The sequence below is a fragment of the Musca domestica genome, unplaced genomic scaffold, assembly GCF_030504385.1.
Source record: "Musca domestica strain aabys unplaced genomic scaffold, Musca_domestica.polishedcontigs.V.1.1 30, whole genome shotgun sequence".
NCBI lineage: Eukaryota > Metazoa > Arthropoda > Insecta > Diptera > Muscidae > Musca > Musca domestica.
This window is the reverse complement of record NW_026712300.1, coordinates 562,844-584,675: the sequence shown is the minus strand read 5'-3', so window position 1 is coordinate 584,675 and position 21,832 is coordinate 562,844.

Here is a 21,832-nt window from a genome sequence, read left to right as displayed (position 1 = left end):
TTTCGAACGAATTGATATAGAAAGCTAAAACTTTACACACATGTTTATTTTTCCAGTAGGCAGGTTAAGTTCGTAAATGGACCCTGTAGGTCCACGTTTTCCCCCATATAACGGTACCTCGCGATACTCGGTATTTTAATGATTTTAGCGACGTTATTAACCGTAACTGTTTCAAATTTTGTATTTGAAGTTTGTAATGGATACTACATCCTAAAACAGAAAATTGTATGTGCAGGTCCACGTCTTCGTATAGCCCCCATATAGCGGTACCTCCCTATATTAGATATTTTGATGATTTTAGCGAAATTATTAACCGGAACTGTTTCAAATTTTGTATTTAAAGTTTGTAATGCGAACTACAGTCTGTGACAGAAAATTGTCTATGCAGGTCCAGGTCTTCGTATAGGCCCCATATAGCAGTACCCCCCTATATTCGGTTTTTTGATGAGTTTAGCGTCATTATTCACCAGAATTGTTTCAAATTACGTATTTAAAGTTCGTAATGCGAACTACAGTCTGTGACAGAAAATTGTCTATGCAGGTCCAGGTCTTCGTATAGGCCCCATACATCAGTACCCCCTATATTCGGTATTTTGACCATTTTAGGTACAATACTCACCGAAATTTTTTGAGATGTTGTATTTTAAGTTCGTAATTAATGCACCAGCCTGTGACAGAAAATTGTCAATGCTGGGCCAGGTCTTCACACAGCTTCGATATAGTGGTACCTCCCTATATACGATATTTTAATGATTTTAGCAACATTATTAACCGTTTATTTCAAGTTTCGAATTTGAATATGGTAATGGCTTACAAACAATGCCTATGTAGGTCCACGTCGTATGCACCCCAATATAACTACTATCTTCGGTATTTTTGATATTGTAACATAATTTTTTAAGATTTTTTTTTTTAACTTCCCAAATTCCAAATGGTGGAGAGTATTCAAAGTTCGGTCCGGCCGAACTTACTGCTTTTTTACTTGTTTTTTCTTTGGCTTCATGTACATTTTAGAACTGCACTTGGAATATTTTTTGTGTTGTTTTTATATAAAAGAGTTTTTGCTATAAAATAGAAAAAAAAGATGTATTATTTGTCATGGAAACATAAATATTGCATCTAACAATTTTATTTTGTGTCTGCTCGATTTTCCGCCTAAGATTATTTTATTTCTTCTTATTTGTATTTATTAGGCCATTACATTCATTAATAGGGTATAGTAAATTTGTCATTTCGTTTGTAATACCTCTTCGTAGGCCCTACATTGTAATATGGATTCGTATAAAAATTGGTATTTGTGGTACGTAATGGATTCTTTCTTTGGTGGAAGAGCATTGAATATGCAGGTTTACTCTAGCGCCGAATGAGCTCCAATGAGAGCAGAGTCTCGTAAATATCAAAGCGAGCTTATCAACAACTACCACCTCCAGGAGGCATCTGCGCTCTACAGTCTCCGACAAGGGAATTGTCAATCAGCATCCATGATTGACTGGACTCGTGGAGTTGAAGGCCAACTTATACATTGCCGCCTACCTTGATACATTTCAATGCATTAACAAAGGCAGATTTTATTCAATGATATTTCAACAATTAAAATTTTGAAATACATTAGAGAATAGAAAGGATCGTAATTTCAGGTTCATGCGAGCATTTAATTCATTTTGATACATATTCAATTTAATTCTATGTAATAATACAATATGTTGTTTAGAGAGAGAGAGAGAGTGAGAGAGACGGGACACGAAAGAACCCATCCAAAGGTAGTATATTGGGTCGTAGGTCGACCGGGTTGTGCAATCACTCGAGGTGAAATAATTTTAGAATAAATTTCTGGAACAAGAACAATTGCTAGGGTCCAGCTTTGTCGAACGTAGGTTCCGGGAGTTTGAGGCCAACGAAACAAATCGAAACTGACGGAGTCACACCATGCGTTATTTTCGCAACACTAGCAGTTACATGATGCCTCTCAACAGAATAAAGCCGCGATATTATAAGTAAATCAGCGTACTCCAGACCAAGTGGCGCAAAAACTTGGCTTACTTGACAACAGACATAAAGCCTCGCTCTTATAGGAATGCTTGAACGTGGCAGACTAAGACGAACCAATACAGTTGGGAAGAGGGACAACACTCGACCCATAACCAGTCCTGATGTCGGTAGAACATGAGGGGTGGTGGTGGGAATATACCTCTAGGCACAACTGATGTTGGAGAATTCCGAACCGCAATCGAATTTTTCTTTGGCCGGGGTCCACGAGTTTTGTGCAAAAGGGACTGGTGGCGGTCGGTGCAATGTCTATGCGATAGTTGGACTGGACAATTTTTGGACATGTGATCTAACGCAAACAATTATAGCAGTAACGATTATAAGCTAAAGCACGCAAACGATTCTCTAACGACACGTTTCTGAAAACAGTACATTTATATAGTTGATGCCTGAGACTAAGCGGTTCGATGCTGATGTGGTAGGCTTAGGTTCAGCATCAATTCTCTATCAGCATCAACGGTCTGACCGGATGTGGAAGCAAGCACCCTACTATTGGCACTGGGATTATCTGATTGGTGGACATTATTTTCTACCTCTAGATCCGATATCATGACATCGTCGTAATTTGAGAAGATAACTTCGGGAGAAAAACAATTTTCGGAACCGATTATTTAAACTTAATGGGGACTCCTCAAGAAGGAGTTTAGGTGGAGAAAGAAGGGATGCACTTACAAGAAAATATCCAGGGGTAAGTGGGACTATCTCGTCAATGTTATCCGACAAAGGACGCAATAGTCGAGAATTTAGACAAGTTTCTATGCGAGTTAAAATAGTAGAAAATTCCCAAAATTTATATGAGAACGATTATACATGCCTACTAGGATGCCCCTTAAACCTTTTTACTGTCACCTCCCAAAGTCAGCCCATATGATGAGGACCAGCAGATATGAAACGCCACGTAAGTTCTTAATAATCTAGAGTAGAACAAACTTTATCACGACTTTCACGCCCCCTTAATGCAATGCTTTGTTTGCAAAGCATACAAATATACAGATATAGGTCTTGGTAATCCGACATGTACGTCCGGCGAATGACTTAACGTCAAATGCCCGGCAAAATCTACTCCATTCGTAGTAGAAGCACTATTGATCGAAGTCTTCTCAGGAGGGAGAGCAGCCTTTATTTGAAAGCATGGTACATTTGCATGATATACTTATCTGCAAATTAAAACTCTTGTGCAAAACTGCTAAGTTATTCTTAACTAGGCGTATTTCCTCGGAGGCTGGAATCTTACTGTAGAAAAAAGTGGCCGATTGCTGGGATTTGTTTTATGTATAAAACTATTGACGTAAAACAAAACCTTTAACGCACTTTCCACTGATGAGAATTGATCTAACATAAATTCATATATTGAGAAGAAAGACAATGTGTTTTCATGCTCATGTTCAGTTTCAATGGGAGTTACATTTGGAGGATACCATTTGGAATTATCTAGACGAAGTTCAAGCTTGCAAGGCAAAATTCCACGACTTCCCAAGTCAGCTGGGTTGTCTTTAGACCTTACATAAAACCGGTTATTATTTCCTACATTTTGATGCCTTTGACAAACCCTATTTTCTACAAATAAATTCCATGTAGTTGGTGTTTTTCGCAGCCAAACCAACACAATGATCGAGTCGGTCCAGCAATAAATCTTGTGTATTTGTATTTTCCTATATAAATCAGAATTGGCTTAAATAGTTCAGATGCTAACATAGCCCCACACAATTCCAAACAAGACAAAGAAGCCGATCTAATGGGAGCAACTCTTATCTGGGAAGCCATAAAACGAAAACGTATCTCACGTTTAGAATTTTTGGTACGCATATAAATTACTCCCGCATATGCCTTCTCCGAAGCAACAGAGAAGATATGCAATTCTGTCAAAGAGCTTGGTTCATATTAACACCAACGGGGATATTTTTCAACAAATTATGCTATGCATTTTAATTAGCAACAAGAAGTGGATCATCCTAGTCAATGTTATCTAACCACCCTTTTTTCATTTTAATATTAGCTATTATACTAACGAGGGCTAACCAACTTTCGGGGTCAAACAGTTTCGCAATATGAGAAAGAACATCCTGTTTAGAATAATTAGTTAGAAGAGGAATGGGATGTACAAAAAAGTAAAACTAGTCTGAAACAACGATTTACCTTATGTTCTATGGTTTTGATCTACTTGACCCTACAAAGCTTATAACTGCAGCGTATACTAAATAACTAGGCGGAAGGCCAGCAAGTACCGATTTCTTATTTTAGGTCCACTTCCTTTACTCAAATTTAGCAGCGATAAGGTAGCGATATGCCTGTCCCGAGCCATCAAAGAAATTTCTTTGCCGTGAGCGACATACATACTTTTACGCACATTGTTGGCGACCAGACAGTACACCGATTAGTAACCATAAGCAAGTTGAAGAAAAGTGCGAATTGCAAGATAAGGTGCGCAGTTTACACCAAACGTGACTGTCTGCAATTCTTAATCTTTAATGGGGTCACTGGGAGTTTTAGGTGTACTCGATATATTTACGTTATGTCACAATTAAACACGAGCCGCAATAAGCGCCAACGCAAAATTAATAATACTGAGTCAGCTTGGAAAGATGGTCCAACTGGGACATATGCCTGTACAAGTTTTATTGCTCCCAGAACCGCAAAAGCGTTTCTTCACAAAATTCTAAAGTGGTCGTAAAGACAATCCAAAGGAAAATAGTATTTTCCGCCAACAGAGAACCTTTAATATTTTATGGTACCTTAGGCAACTAAATTTGAGAATACAAATCCGCTCGCAACAACATATCTACCGGACGGCAATCAAACAGTATGTCAGCTAGAACTACAATAGCCAAAGAGTGCGACAAGAAAGGATCAACAGATAAAGAAAGAAAATTACCCGAGATTTTAGGAGGAAAAAAGGTTGAGTTTCCAATAAAACGGTGGAATCTTTTCGAGAGGTAATTGTAATACGACATTTTTTGTATGTATAACCGAAGAAGAGTTATATACACCAAAAATAGTAGCTAGAGTAGATCAGGAATATAATTTTAATCTATTTTGAAGTTACTCCGTAATGATGACAACCTCGCAAGAAGGATCTAGGAGTGCTCGCTCGGGATACATATTGCCTTGGTGAACAAGATGTATTATAGCAGTGCTAAGGGGAATTTTGACATTGCGAGAAGAATCAAAAACTTTACGATTAAATGCAATCGGATTGGCACCAGTGAGAGTCGAAGCAACATTATCCAAATTGTAATTCTTCTATTGGGTTTATACAAAAGGCTATGGTGTCTTCCACCGCCAATATTGCAAATGCGTGAGCTAGAACTGTTACCAACCGAATGACCTTTAAATATACAGTTGAAACATAACTCTTGCCGCTTTTGATCAAAGGTTAACTTTTTTAAACGATGTGCATAGGATTAGAAACGTTCGGTGATACATTTCAATTAGAAATCGAAATATCAGAAGAATTTTTGAAAATTAATTAAGTCCTGATAACTCACAAGCGGCAAGTGAAAAACAAGAACAATTTTTTAAGAGTTTGGAATGTATCGGTTGTAAGGTACGCTAATTGTGATTCTAATATTCAAGATACAGCGCAAAATAAATTATCAGTACAAATACATTTCAAAATATCATTGAATTATTTAGTTTTACACAAAGAATTTGGCAAACACCGATATAACTTTCAAATGTGGTTACGAGCTTAGTATGTTCTTAGTATTCTGTTCAATTTCGAATTTCTTATTAAAAAACAATATTTTTCTCCATAAGAATATTTTAAATATTTATTGTTTGACAAATTGCAATTTTCAACAGCCTGTGCGGTGCAGTGTGCGAGCAAGCTTGTAGAACGAACGAATCAGTGGAGGTGTTAGTTACTACACTACAAGCAGACCACAGACAACGGTGATCAAGAATACCGCGCAAAAGGAAAAAACACAAGCAGTGCTTGTGGAGCGATAAATAAAATACAGTGTTTTCAGGCTTACCTTTTTCCTTTTTTAAGTTAAAACAATTATTGTGTTTTTTTTTTATTGCGTGTTTTTATTTATTATTATTTATATTTTTTCTTGGGGGAAGTGCAGTTTATATATAACGTTAGGTTTTGTAATTTATTTCAAGTATTTTATTCCATAGTTCAGATAATTTTCCGTAATTTTAAATCCACTAGGTTCTAAGTTTTATTCCAGCAGATTTTAGGTTTTGTATTAAAATATTTTTAAATTCTTTTAATTACAATTTCACAATTTATTTGTACAATTTTTTTTACCTTTTAATATCAAAAATGTTGCAATGTTCTTTGTTTTTTGTAATGTTGATGATTTTTGTTGTATTTATGTTGTTAGTTTAGTAATATTAGCTATTATACTAACGAGGGCTAACCAACTTTCGGGGTCAAACAGTTTCGCTATATGAGAAAGAACATCCTGTTTAGAATAATTATTTAGAAGAGAATGGGATGTACAAAAAAGTAAAACTAGTCTGAAACAACGATTTACCTTATGTTCTATGGTTTTGATTTACTTGACCCTACAAAGCATATAACTGCAGCGTATACTAAATAACTAGGCGGAAGGCCAGCAAGTACCGATTTCTTATTTTAGGTCCACTTCCTTTACTCAAATTTAGCAGCGATAAGGTAGCGATATGCCTGTCCCGAGCCATCAAAGAAATTTCTTTGCCGTGAGCGACATACATACTTTTACGCACATTGTTGGCGACCAGACAGTACACCGATTAGTAACCATAAGCAAGTTGAAGCAAAGTGCGAATTGCAAGATAAGGTGCGCAGTTTACACCAAACGTGACTGTCTGCAATTCTTAATCTTTAATGGGGTCACTGGGAGTTTTAGGTGTACTCGATATATTTACGTTATGTCACAATTAAACACGAGCCGCAATAAGCGCCAACGCAAAATTAATAATACTGAGTCAGCTTGGAAAGATGGTCCAACTGGGACTTATGCCTGTAGAAGTTTTGTTGCTCCCAGAACCGAAAAAGCGTTTCTTCACAAAATTCTAAATTGGTCGTAAAGACAATCCAAAGGAAAATAGTATTTTCCGCCAACAGAGAACCTTTAATGTTTTATGGTACCTCAGGCAACTAAATTTGAGAATACAAATCCGCACGCAACAACATATCTACCGGACGGCAATCAAACAATATGTCAGATAGAACTACAATAGCCAAAGAGTGCGACAAGAAAGGATCAACAGATAAAAAAAGAAAATTACCCGAGATTTTAGGAGGAAAAAAGGTTGAGTTTCCAATAAAACGGTGGAATCTTTTCGAGAGGTAATTGTAATACGACATTTTTTGTATGTATAACCGAAGAAGAGTTATATATACCAAAAATAGTAGCTAGAGTAGATCAGGAATATAATTTTAATCTATTTTGAAGTTACTCCGTAATGATGACAACCTCGCAAGAAGGATCTAGGAGTGCTCGCTCGGGATACATATTGCCTTGGTGAACAAGATGTATTATAGCAGTGCTAAGGGGAATTTTGACATTGCGAGAAGAATCAAAAACTTTACGATTAAATGCAATCGGATTGGCACCAGTGGGAGTCGAAGCAACATTATCCAAATTGTAATTCTTCTATTGGGTTTATACAAAAGGCTATGGTGTCTTCCACCGCCAATATTGCAAATGCGTGAGCTAGAACAGTTACCAACCGAATGACCTTTAAATATACAGTTGAAACATAACTCTTGCCGCTTTTGATCAAAGGTTAACTTTTTTAAACGATGTGCATAGGATTAGAAACGTTCGGTGATACATTTCAATTAGAAATCGAAATATCAGAAGAATTTTTGAAAATTAATTAAGTCCTGATAACTCACAAGCGGCAAGTGGAAAACAAGAACAATTTTTTAAGAGTTTGGAATGTATCGGTTGTAAGGTACGCTAATTGTGATTCTAATATTCAAGATACAGCGCAAAATAAATTATCAGTACAAATACATTTCAAAATATCTTTGAATTATTTATTTTTACACAAAGAATTTGGCAAACACCGATATAACTTTCAAATGTGGTTACGAGCTTAGTATGTTCTTAGTATTCTGTTCAATTTCGAATTTCTTATTAAAAAACAATATTTTTCTCCATAAGAATATTTTAAATATTTATTGTTTGACAAATTGCAATTTTCAACAGTCTGTGCGGTGCAGTGTGCGAGCAAGCTTGTAGAACGAACGAATCAGTGGAGGTGTTAGTTACTACACTACAAGCAGACCACAGACAACGGTGATCAAGAATACCGCGCAAAAGGAAAAAACACAAGCAGTGCTTGTGGAGCGATAAATAAAATACAGTGTTTTCAGGCTTACCTTTTTCCTTTTTTAAGTTAAAACAATTATTGTGTTTTTTTTTTTTATTGCGTGTTTTTATTTATTATTATTTATATTTTTTCTTGGGGGAAGTGCAGTTTATATATAACGTTAGGTTTTGTAATTTATTTCAAGTATTTTATTCCATAGTTCAGATAATTTTCCGTGATTTTAAATCCACTAGGTTCTAAGTTTTATTCCAGCAGATTTTAGGGTTTGTATTAAAATATTTTTAAATTCTTTTAATTACAATTTCACAATTTATTTGTACAATTTTTTTACCTTTTAATATCAAAAATGTTGCAATGTTCTTTGTTTTTGTTATGTTGACGATTTTTGTTGTATTTATGTTGTTAGTTTTTATACCCTCCACCATATTATGGAGGGTATATTAACTTTGTCATTCCGTTTGTAACTCCTCGAAATACTCATATCAGACCCAACAAAGTATATATATTCTTGATCAGCGTAAAATTCTAAGTCGATTTAGCGTCTGTCTGTCTGTCTGTCCGTCTGTCTGTCTGTCTGTCTGTCCGTCTGTCTGTCTGTTGTAATCACGCTATCTTTCGAATGAATTGAGATAGGTGGCTAAAATTTTGCACACATGGTTATTTTTCCAGTAGACAGGTTAAGTTCGTAAATGGGCCATGTAGGTCCACGTTTTCATATAGCCCCCATATAACGGTACCTCCCTATATTCGGTATTTTGATGATTTTAGCGACATTATTCACGGGAATTGTTTTAAATTTGGTATTTGAAGTTCAAAATGGATACTACACCCTAAGACGGAAAATTATCCGTGCAGGTCCACGTCTTCGTATAGCCCCCATATAACGGTACCTCCCGATATTCGGTATTTTGATGATTTTAGCGACATTATTCACGGGAATTGTTTCAAATTTGGTATTTGAAGTTCAAAATGGATACTACATCCTAAGGCGGAAAATTATCCGTGCAGGTCCACGTCTTCGTATAGCCCCCATATAACGGTACCTCCCTATATTCGGTATTTTGATGATTTTAGCGACATTATTCACCGGAATTGTTTTAAAATTGGTATTTGAAGTTCGTTATGGGAACTAAAGTCTGTGACAGAAAATTGTCTGTGCGGGTCCAGGTCTTCGTATAGCCCCCATATAACGGTACCTCCCTATATTCGGTATTTTGATGATTTTAGCTACATTGTTCACCGTTTATTTCAAGTTTCGAATTTGAATATGGTAATGGCTTATGACCAACAATGCCTATGCATGTCCACGTCGTATAGACCCCAAAATAACGGCTATATTCGGTATTTTTAAAATTTTAACAGAATTTTTTAAGGATTTTATTTTTTGAAAATTTCCAAATTCGTTGCAAATGGTGGAGGGTATTAAAAGTTCGGCCCGGCCGAACTTACTGCTTTTTAACTTGTTTCTTTTGTTTTTGCACAGACACTTTTCACTTGGAGGGGAATCTTGCGCTCGCGGCGGTAATTGAATAAGAACTAATTATTGTCCAATTTGCATCGTCACATTAAACCAGTTTTGGCTGTTGACGATGCTTAGTTATTGGAATTCAGCATTGGAATTTACCGGTGGCTGCATCAATGTATGTGTGTATGTAGGTGCGTATATTATTTACATCATTTTGTTTTTATGTAATCTTTGCAGCCGACGGTAAATACCCAACCAACATTTTCTGGGCCCGAATGGCAAGTGCAAGTATTCATTTGTAATATACCATAAAGATCCTCGGTCTTCAGTTCCTCGGTATGTTCTGGATTGGCCCAGCAAACACGTAGCCCAGTTGAGTATTGTAGGCCAGGACATCGCCAATACCAGCTGCGGTGCATCCATCTTTCCTTATGGCAGAGTACGTGTCCGCTCCCAGTTCCACATCGATTGGACTATTTCCTCTGGGATCAGGGTCAGCAAGAGCATAGTTCGTATAACATCTGGTGGGGTCTTCTAATATCGGGTCTGAGTAAATGCGTCTGGGGAGGTCTTCAATTATTAAAGCATTTACCTTCAGACTCCAATCAGAGTTTGTGCGGCGGGGCGAAATGGTGAAGGTGGTGAATCGCTCCCCTTTGTAGCTCCGCGACTGCAGACCCAAGCGACGGAAAGCTACATACGAGATCTTGGACATCGTCGCCGATTGGCTAACTATGGCTCGCAACATGCTGAACCCCTCCATGCCCTCGGCCGTTATGCGCACCATAGCCGTCGGTACAAATACTAAGTCCCATGCGAAAGCTGGGGTGGTGACGGCTTCTATATTTAGGGATACCACTTCCATTTGAGACGCCCCGTGCAGTATGGTATGGTGCCGGTAGTTGCATCTCCGGCAACCAGTTAAAGACGGGCAGTCGGGGCCCAAATGACTTCTCGCCAGGCAATTACGGCAATACCGCCGACGCTTCACGGTCTTATACCGATGAAAGGGCGTCTGTCGGTGGAACCTCTCACAGACACTGAGGGCATGGTCTTCTTGGCATAGTCCACATGAATATTGCCAGTAGCTTGGTCTTTCTTGGCGTTGGCGGGGTCTTGCATCGGTTCGACTTCGTTGACGTCTTTTAGGGGATGTGGAACTGGGACGATGGATTGGCCGTATGGGTCGATTGGGGCTTCTTGCTGTGGGACGGGCAGGTGAGTCTGGGCTACGGTTGCGATCGTCCAGACGGCAGTCCTGGTTAGGCAAGTAAGCGGCCACATCTGAAAAGAAATTAAGGCGAGTACTAAGTTCTTTGTTGAGTGAGAATCCGACTAGTCAGTCGGAAAACAATTTGACAATTTTTGTTGTGGGTCTTGTAATGTTGCCACTTGTCGTCCGTATGTCTAAAACCCTGGTATTTTGATCAGTGTCTGGATACGTTTTTTTCGATACGACCTAACTTCCATTCATGCGGAGCCAATCTATCATCTTTTACGACAACTAAATCTCCTTCTTTGATGTTCTCTTTTTCATATTTCCACTTAGTTCTTCTGTGAAGTTTGTGAAGATATTCTAACTTCCATCTGTTGCAAAAGTATTGTGAAATAACTTTGAGTCTTTTCCAACGATTGACTAGGTTTAAATCTGTATCTGAAATATCTGGTTCAGCTGGGGTAAGAATAGGTGTTCCTATTAAGAAATGACCCGGTGTCAAAGGGGAAAGGTCGTTTGGGTCGTCGCAGGACTTAAGGGTCGTGAGTTAAGACAGCCTTCAATTCTTTATAAATTAGTTGTAAATTCTTCAAAGGTAAAATTCATTTTTGGGATACTTTTTCGTAAATGAATTTTAAATGATTGGCGCCAGCTTCCCACAAGCAGCCCATGTGCGGAGCACCAGGAGGAATAAATTTCCAAGTAAGATTTTGAGTGAAATTATTTTGAATTGTGCTATTTTGAATACTTTTCACGAAAGCTAATCTATCTCGCTTTGATAGATCAACCGCTCCCACAAAGTTAGTTCCGTTGTCCGAAAATATACAAGACGAACTACCTCGCCGACTAATAAACCTAGAAAAAGGGGCAAGAAAGGCATGTGTCGACAAATCGCTTGTGGGTTCTAAATGTATAGCCTTAGTGGCGAAACAAACAAACAGGCACACGTAGCCTTTTGTAATAAAGCAGGCTCTTCCTGAACAACTTTTATGTTAAAGGGTCCTGCAAAATCTACCCCTGTGTTTATAAAGGTTCGAGAAAGAAAAGTGCGTTCGGGTGGTAGCGAAGCCATTATTTGAGTTTGTTTTTTTTTTTTTTTTGTGAATTAAGCAGATTCGACATTTTCGTATGGTTTGTTTGATAAGCGACTTGAGTCCAAATATCTAGAATTCGGACCTTAATACTCGGGTCATTAATTGATAACCCCCGTATGAGTGAATTCGATTAATAACTTGCTAAGTTTTGCGCCATTGGTAATTAATTATTGGGTGACGTTCGCTATAGGTAAGGCCATTTGCTCTAATAATATCCTTTGAGTCTATAAACGGGTTGAGTGTCAACAGAGGACTTGAAGGAGAAATTTGAGTCTTTTTCATAAGTGAGTTGTATTTGTCTGCATATACGAATTTCTGGGTACGAATTATGCAAGATCGTTTTCCATCTTGGATTTCATCTGAAATAACGTCTTTTGATGAGGTGCGAAGGTGTTGCCTATTTGCTCCAGTATTTTTCCACAGTCTTAGGGCATATTTGCATATTTGGATAAAGAAAAAGAAAATAAAGAAAAATGACCCTTTAAAGGGTCATCTCTTTCAGCGAAAAGAGTCATAACTTTTGCCGTTTTGGCTTCCAAATTTGTGTCATTTGGGATTTCATACGATGGCCAACGGTTTTTTAGCATTCTGAGCAATTGGTGCCTGCCACCAGAGATCACTAGTTTTTAGCCCTGCAGGCGAACATCCACGGCTCGCAATATCAGCTGGATTATTTTCCGAATCAACATGTCTCCAATTTTCTTGTCCAACATTATCAGCAATTTCCGAGACTCTATTTCCAACAAATGTGCTCCAATGACAAGGAGGCTTTTTTAACCATGCTAAGACGATGGTAGAATCGGTCCAAAATTGTGTCGAATATTTTGATATTTGTAGGCTATTTACAATGGATTTAGCTAACTTGGAGAGTAATACTGCCCCGAGTCCGGGTATTGATAGTTTTTTAATAGGAGCGACACGAGTCTTTGCTGCTAATAAGAATGTATGTGTCTTATGGTCAGTATTTTTTTTTTCACCCTAATATATAAAGTGGCTCCATACGCGCTTTCCGACGCGTCACTAAATCCATGAATCTCTACAGAACCATCTAGCGTGTATTGAATCCATCGAGGAACTCTGAGATATTCAATATCTTTGCTATTTTTGACGAAATTGTTCCAGTTCATCTGATTTATTGGCTTCAATTGATCATCCCAGTCAATTTTGTCTAGCCAGATTTTTTGCATTATTAAATTGGCTACGATGACCACCGGTGCCAGCCATCCACATGGGTCAAACAATTTAGCTATAGTTGATAAAACTTCTCTCTTTGAAGAAATATTTTTCTTTTTCATTTAAGGTGGTGTAAACGAAAAACAAGTAAAAAGACATTAAGTTCGGCCGGGCCAAACTTTTAATACCCTCCACCTTAGGGTAAAAGAAACATTAGAAGAAATGTGGCAAAAATCATCAAATGACCGAATATCGGGAGGTACCGTTATATGGGGGCTATACCAAAACGTGGACCTATAATTACAATGTTTCGCCACCGGAGCTGGAACCCATTATGACCAACAAATACCGATTTTCAGACAAATCCGTGAAAAAATGTGGTAAAAAAACTAAAATACTAAATATCGGGAGGTACCTTTATATGGGGGCTATACCACAACGTGGACCTATACATGCAATGTTTTGCCACACGCTCAGGGACCCGCTATGACCTACAAATACCAATTTTAAGACAAATCCGTGAAAAAATGTGGCATAAATCATCAAAATACCGAATATCGGGAGGTACCGTTATATGGGGACTATACCAGAACGTGGACCGATATATCTCATTTTCAATACCAACCATCCTAGACACAATGCAAATAGCTCTGCTAAATTTTGGAGCTCTACGTCAAATAATGTGGGCTGTATCGTGATTTCAACAGACAGACAGACGGACAGACAGACAGACGGACATCGTTAAATCGACTTAGAATTTTATGCTGATTATGAATATATATACTTTATGGGGTCTAAAACGAATATTTAGGGATGTTACAAACGGAATGACAAAGTTAATGTACCCTCCTTTCCAAGGTGGAGGGTATAATAATCTCCCGAGACATTCCATCGAATTCCAAGGGTTTTAGTAGAAGCATCTTCGGAAATGTCTAACCAATTTAGTAGTAATAAGAGTTTTCAATGCTAAATATGGTGAGCAGTTAACTCCAAATGTAACTGTTAGCAGCTCATAATCCTCTACTGGGTTTTCCGGAGATTTTCTGAAGAGAATTCTTTGATATTTTGTTTGATTTGAATCCAAAAGTATTTGGCGATACATCTTTGTTATATCTGCATTGAAGGCATACTTGGAAAATCTCCATTTTAAAATTTGCAATTTTAAATCCTGTTCAAGAATGGGTCCAGGATATAGTATGTCATTGAGACTTGTTTTGTTTGATGAAGGACAAGAAGCGTTAAATACGACTCTTAACTTCATTGTGAGTCGATCTGGTTTTATCACAGCGTGATGTGGTATATAATAATTCGGCATTTTATCCATTTCATTCGGATTGATTTTCCTCATATGACCAAGTTCTAAGTATTCAAGTATTGAGGCATCATATTGTTCTTTGATTTCTGGTGTTTTCATAAGTTTTTTCTCCATTCTGTAGAATTGAGATAGGGCGATGTTTCGCAAATTCCCAAATTCTTCGCATTTTTTGAATGGGAGAGTCACCACATATCTTCCATCGTTGTTTCGTATTGTTGTTTCAGTGTAGTTTTGTTCACAAAACTGCTCTTCTTCTGACCGTAAAACTTTTTTAGGGGTCTCTTCCACCTCCCAAAAACGTGTAAGTACTTTCTCTATTGAAGTTGTGTTTAGAAGTGATATTTGTTTTCGTTGAAGGATGCTTCCTGGTATGGGTCCTCCAACTATCCATCCAAATTTGGTTTTTTGTATTAAAATTGATCCAAATGTTTTCATTGGAGTTCCAATCGTGAATATTAGTGGTCCTATGTCCATTTCAATAAGTAAATCGATTGATTGACTGACATCAAATTTCGGGTCAGTCAGTTCTAATGCTGTTACATCTCGAAGTTGTGACTCATCTAAGTTTGGTGGTGGTAGATTTGAAGGTAAGTTCTTTAAAACTGGAGCCCAGACTTCCAGTTTAAAGCTAGGGTCGTATTTAGATCTCATAGTGAACAAGAAAGATTTCGTTGAAGTCTCAGAAACAAATTGACTTAAGCCAGTGACGTGAACTAAGTTCTTCCGTGTAGATAACTTCAAAAAGTTTTTCATCTTTTCCGAAATAAAGGTGGATTGTGATCCTGAGTGTATTAGAGCTCGGGCATCGTAAATTTGTCCTTTGGTTTCAATTTGTACTATTGCTGTGAAAAGTAGTGTTCCCCCAGATTGTCGCTTACAAATTTGCAGATCTCGGAGGGTCAAAGTAGTAATTGTAGTTGGTTCTAGGTTTGTAGTGGACTGTATTTGATTTGTAAGAGCAGCAGACTAGTACAAGGTCGTGCTTCCACTCGAGCTAGGTATGAGTTGGTTGTTTGGGTTTCCGTTCCCTTGTGTAACAAAGTATTGTGTTTCATAGACAAATACGGCAGCCAAAGCGACTTTTGCAATCCTGTACTCCATGATTTGATGACAAGCAATTGTAGCATAAGTGTGATGTTTTCACGATGTAAATTCTGTCATTCACACTCTTTTTCAAAAATTCGCTGCAATCTCTTATGAAATGATTTGATTTGCAGACTTGACAAGTTTGAGTATTTTTCGGCTTGTTTTGTTGAGGTAATATTACATTAGTAGGTCTTCCTTATTTTTTGAGACATTTGTTTGAAACGTTTTCAAAAATCTAGGCCTGTGATTGTTAGTTGGTTTTTGTTGAGCAAATTTCGATGTAAAGGGCTTTATATTACCAACTGATTCCAAGATTTTGAATTTGTTTGTTAAGAAAGCGTCAATCTGTTCTCATTTTGGAATTTGTTTACAATCGCTTAATGAGTTCCCGAATTCTTCTAAAAAGCCTCTAGCTAATTTTGTTGAACAAATGTATATTAAAATCGGATCCCATCCTTTAACATCCAGTGTCGGAATGCTGCTATTAACAGTGCGTTGTAGTTTTTGTATAGTGTGACTTGATTCAGTAGAAACTCCAGGTAGATTAGAAATTGTCTTGATTTCTTCATTAATTTGTATTCGTTTATTCTCGTAACGATCTGTGAGATTTTTCCATGCTAATGTAAATCCATCATTAGTTAGTGGGACATGTGATATAATTTCTCTAGCTTCTCCTGCTGTCTTTTGCGTTAAATGGAATAATTTTTCGACATTGCTTAATTTTGAGTTGTTTATATAAATTGCTGAAAATAGATCTCTGAAGGTCGGCCATTCTATGTAACCACCTTTAAAAGTGTCGGTATCGCATGGAGGTAGCCGCGATACATTCGTAAAATCCACTTCCCTTCCTTGTTGTGACATCTCTGACTCTCTTTTCATTTTTTCCTGTGTCTTTTCATCCAAAAGATTTTGAATTTGTCCATTTATTGAACTCAGCGCTTTTTTGTACGATCCCATGGTATCCATATAGTGCTTCCTTAGTTTATTTTAATCGATCGGCTTTCCTTCCTCTTCTGGAACATAATCCCGGCAGTCTATGTATACTCTTTTGACCTGGTCCCATGCAGAGTCCAACTCCATCCTTGTTGTTTCCAATGTATGTACCGTGTCATCAGGTTTGGTTATTGAAAAAATTGAAATATAATCCAAAAGATCGTTGACGCAATTTGTGAATTTATCGCTTAAAGTTTTATCCATTTTAAAAACTGAGCGTTAACCTTTTTTGTTAACATTTTTGTTTTGTTACAAAAAAGAAAAGTTGCCCAATGAAAAGGACTAACTTGGTTTAGAATTTAAACTTTTATCGAAATTTTTATTTTTAAAATGAGGATAAGTTTCTCTCTCTAATTTTTGTCGACGAAAACGATCTTATCTTATTGGTTTGAGTCAAATTATATTTCGTTTCCTTTCAAGAATTTCAAAATTTTTGAAACATTTCAAAAATTTTCTTTGTATTAGACTCCGGACTTATTTGATTAAAAATGTTTGTTGGGTTTCCAGAAGGAGTCAACTTTTAGCCAAAATAAGCAAAAAGGAAAATAAAATCTCCTAAAGTTCTCTTACAGGAGGATTTTATTTTTGCAAATCGACAAATAATCCAAAAGTTTTTAAAACAAAAGTGTGTGAACTAGAATTGCAAAAACAGAAACTACCAGAGATGTATTGCTGTAATAAACGATTTTTTTCTTTCAAAAAATCACGAGAGTCTAGTTTGATAGTCAAAGAGAAGTTTAATGCTCCAAAAAGTTTCAGAAAATCCAAAAAAAAAAAATTCAACGAAGGAAAAAATGTGTGTTGGGTTGTCGAACAAAAGTTTCAAAATTTTTACTTAAAATCGCTTAATATATTGCTCTGAAAATTTGTCTGATTCAACAAATTTTCTAAATTCGCCAAATTTTCGATTAAAATTTGTTGGAGAAAATTATGTATGTAAAAATCCAAATGTTTCAGCAGAAATATCTCAAACAAATAATTTGGGTCAAAAATCCAAAAATTTGAGCAAAAATTTCCAAATAAATTGATTTGGATCACGGTCCAAATATTTCAGAGGAAAATTTTATGTCCCAGCAAAATATTTCAAAAGAAACATAATTTGGGTCAAAATCCAAATATTTTCAGCAAAGAATTCAAGAAAGTGCAAAAAATGTCAATGATGACATTTTTCCCAAAAAGTTGTCGTGTTACGTGTCACAAAATCAAAAACAAAAAGTATACCAGCAAAGTATTTCTGCGAAAAATGCAAGAAATTAATTTTGGGTCACAGAAACATTTTAAGGTCCTTAGAGCAATAGATATTGTGCTAAATGGGAAAAAAGGTTAATTTTAGAATAAAAATAAAAAATTGTAAATATATGGGATCGATTTTATGTCTGTCCACCAGACTCCGATATATATATATATATATATATATATATATATATATATATATATATTTATATATACAAAAATATTGGAATTTTCTTAACGTGGAGTTCAGTTGAAATTGCAAAAAAATTTTACATACAATTTTTGGAAACAAAGCGTCAGTATATTATCGCCATATTTTTGGAAAAATTTGGCGTCACCCGAATACATAAACCAGTAAATAAACCCCGTTTCAAAAATAGCGTCTGGTGGACAGACGAAAAACAACCTAACAGTTTTCATAAAAATTTGGTGGTGGTAAAAAAATGGTGGTGGTCTGGTGGACAGACATACATTTGAAACTTAAACTACAAATTTATTTGAAATTTTGGAGAACAAATTTTATATCGGAGTCTGGTGGACAGACATAAAATCGATCCCATATATTTACAATTTTTTATTTTTATTCTAATTTTTACCTTTTTTCCCATTTAGCACAATATCTATTGCTCTAAGGACCTTAAACATTTTTCTGTGAGCCAAAATTAATTTCTTGCATTTTTCGCAGAAATACTTTGCTGGTATACTTTTTGTTTTTGATTTTGTGACACGTAACACGACAACTTTTTGGGAAAACTGTCATCATTGACATTTTTTGCACTTTCTTGAATTCTTTGCTGAAAATATTTGGATTTTGACCCAAATTATGTTCTTTTGAAATATTTTGCTGGGACATAAAATTTTCCGCTGAAATATTTGGACCGTGACCCAAATCAATTTATTTGGAAATTTTTGCTCAAATTTTTGGATTTTTGACCCAAATTATTTGTTTGAGATATTTCTGCTGAAGCATTTGGATTTTGACATACATAATTTTCTCCAACAAATTTTAATCGAAAATTTGGCGAATTTAGAAAATTTGTTGAATCAGACAAATATTCACAGCAATAATCAAAGTAATAAAATCCTCCTGCGATTTTAAGTAAAAATTTTGAAACTTTTGTTCGACAACCCAACACACATTTTTTCCTTCGTTGAATTTTTTTTTGGATTTTCTGAAACTTTTTGGAACATTAAACTTCTCTTTGACTATCAAACTAGACTCTCGTGATTTTTGAAAGAAAAAAATCGTTTATTGCAGCAATACATCTCTGGTAGTTTCTGTTTTTGCAATTCTAGTTCACACACTTTTGTTTTAAAAATTTTTGGATTATTTGTCGATTTGCAAAAATAAAATCCTCCTGTAAGTGAACCTTAGGAGATTTTATTTTCCTTTTTGCTCATTTTGGCTAAAAGTTGACTCCTTCTGGCAACCCAACAAACATTTTTAATCAAATAAGTCCGGCGTCTAATACAAAGAAAATTTTTGAAATGTTTCAAAAATTTTGAAATTCTTGAAAGGAAACGAAATATAATTTGACTCAAACCAATAAGATAAGATCGTTTTCGTCGACAAAAATTGGAGAGAGAAACTTATCCTCATTTTAAAAATAAAAATTTCGATAAAAGTTTAAGTTCTAAACCAAGTTAGTCCTTTTCATTGGGCAACTTTTCTTTTTTGTAACAAAACAAAAATGTTAACAAAAAAGGTTAACGCTCAGTTTTTAAAATGGATAAAACTTTAAGCGATAAATTCACAAATTGCGTCAGCGATCTTTTGGATTATATTTCAATTTTTTCAATAACCAAACCTGATGACACGGTACATACATTGGAAACAACAAGGATGGAGTTGGATTCTGCATGGGACCAGGTCAAAAGAGCATACATAGATTGCCGGGATTATGTTCCAGAAGAGGAAGGAAAGCCGATCGATTAAAATAAACTAAGGAAGCACTATATGGATACCATGGGATCGTACAAAATAAAGCGCTGAGTTCAATAAATAGGTAAATTCAAAATCTTCTGGATGAAAAGACACAGGAAAAAAATGAAAAGAGAGTCAGAGATGTCACAACAAGGAAGGGAAGTGGATTTTACTAATGTATTGCGGCTACCTCCATGTGATACCGACACTTTTAAAGGTGGTTACATAGAATGGCCGACCTTCAGAGATCTATTTTCAGCAATTTATATAAACAACTCAAAATTAAGCAATGTCGAAAAATTATTCCATTTAACGCAAAAGACAGTAGGAGAAGCTAGAGAAATTATATCACTTATCCCACTAACTAATGATGGATTTACATTAGCATGGAAAAATCTCACAGATCGTTACGAGAATAAACGAATGCAAATTAATGAAGAAATCAAGACACTTTTTAATCTACCTGGGTTTCTACTGAATCAAGTCACACTATACAAAAACTACAACACACTGTTAATAGCAGCATTCAGACACTGGATGTTAAAGGATGGGATCCGATTTTAATATACATTTGTTCAACAAAATTACCTAGAGGCTTTTTAGAAGAAACTCCAAAATGGGAACAGATTGACGCTTTCTTAAAAAACAAATTCAAAATCTTGGAATCAGTTGGTAATATAAAGCATCAGTTGGTAATATAAAGCATCAGTTGGTAATATAATGCAAATTGGACAATAATTAGTTCTTTTTCAATTTCCGCCCCGAGTGACAAGTGTCTGTGCAAAAACAGAAGAAAAAAACTAACAACAATTTTATTTTACAAAAACCAGTGAACATTGAAATACAACAAAAATCATCAACATTACAGAAAACAAAGAACATTGCAAAATTGTTGATATTAAAAGGTGAAAAATTGTACAAATAAATTGTGAAATTGTAGCATTAAAAAAATTTAAAAATATTTTAATACAAAACCTAAAATCTACTTAAATAAAACTTAGAACCTAGTGGATTAAAAATTACGGAAAATTGTCTGAACTATTGAATAAAATACTTGAAATAAATTACAAAACCTAATGTTATATATAAATTCCACTTCCCCCAAGGGAAAATATGAATAATAATAAATAAAAACACGCAATAAAAAAAACAATAATTGTTATAAGTTAAAAAAGGGAAAACAGGTAAGCCTAAAAACATTTGGTCCTCCAGAGCCGGATCAAAAAAGTGAAGTTTTTAAATTATTAAAAACAAGTGAGTGGACAGACAAAAGAACAGTGAAATAGAAAAAATACAATGGGGTTCAAAAATAAGTGCAAAGTTAAAAAAGTGTTAAAAAAAATTGAAAAAAAAAATACAAAAATTTGCAAAAAATAGACAGTACACAGTGCAACAAAAAGTGAAGTTACACAGTGCTACAAGAAAATATTTTTTTTTAAAATTTTAGAATAATTAAATTTTTTCTTCAATTTTAATAATATATAATCTTAAAAATTAATAAAAAGTGACATTAAATTCTTTATACATTAAAAGACAATACACAGTGTTACAGAAGAGACGTTAAAAAGTGATATACAAGAGACAATATACAGTGACACAAAAAACAACCACAACACGGAGAATTTTGGAGCCAGCAGTAGGACGGACACACGCAGCAGAACAACAACAACAACCAAGGTACAACAAATGAGACCCAAAACCCAACATTAAAGTGAGTACTCGTTGAAATTTCTTTTTTGACACCAAAGGGCATTTCGGGAACAGACAAATCTTCAATATTTGCATTGACCCGCATATTCCCATAATTTGCAACAACACTTTTCCATTTGGAGCCATTTTTGTGGACAGACATTTGGCTATTGACACGGTAAAAAACAGACAGACATATTTTTTCTGAAATAGCGGGAATGTTCAAATATAAATATTGCACTAATTTAATGCGTTAATAAACAAAATCATTACAAAAGCAGTAACATGACATGCATACACGAAGGATTTGTCCTTTGGATTTATT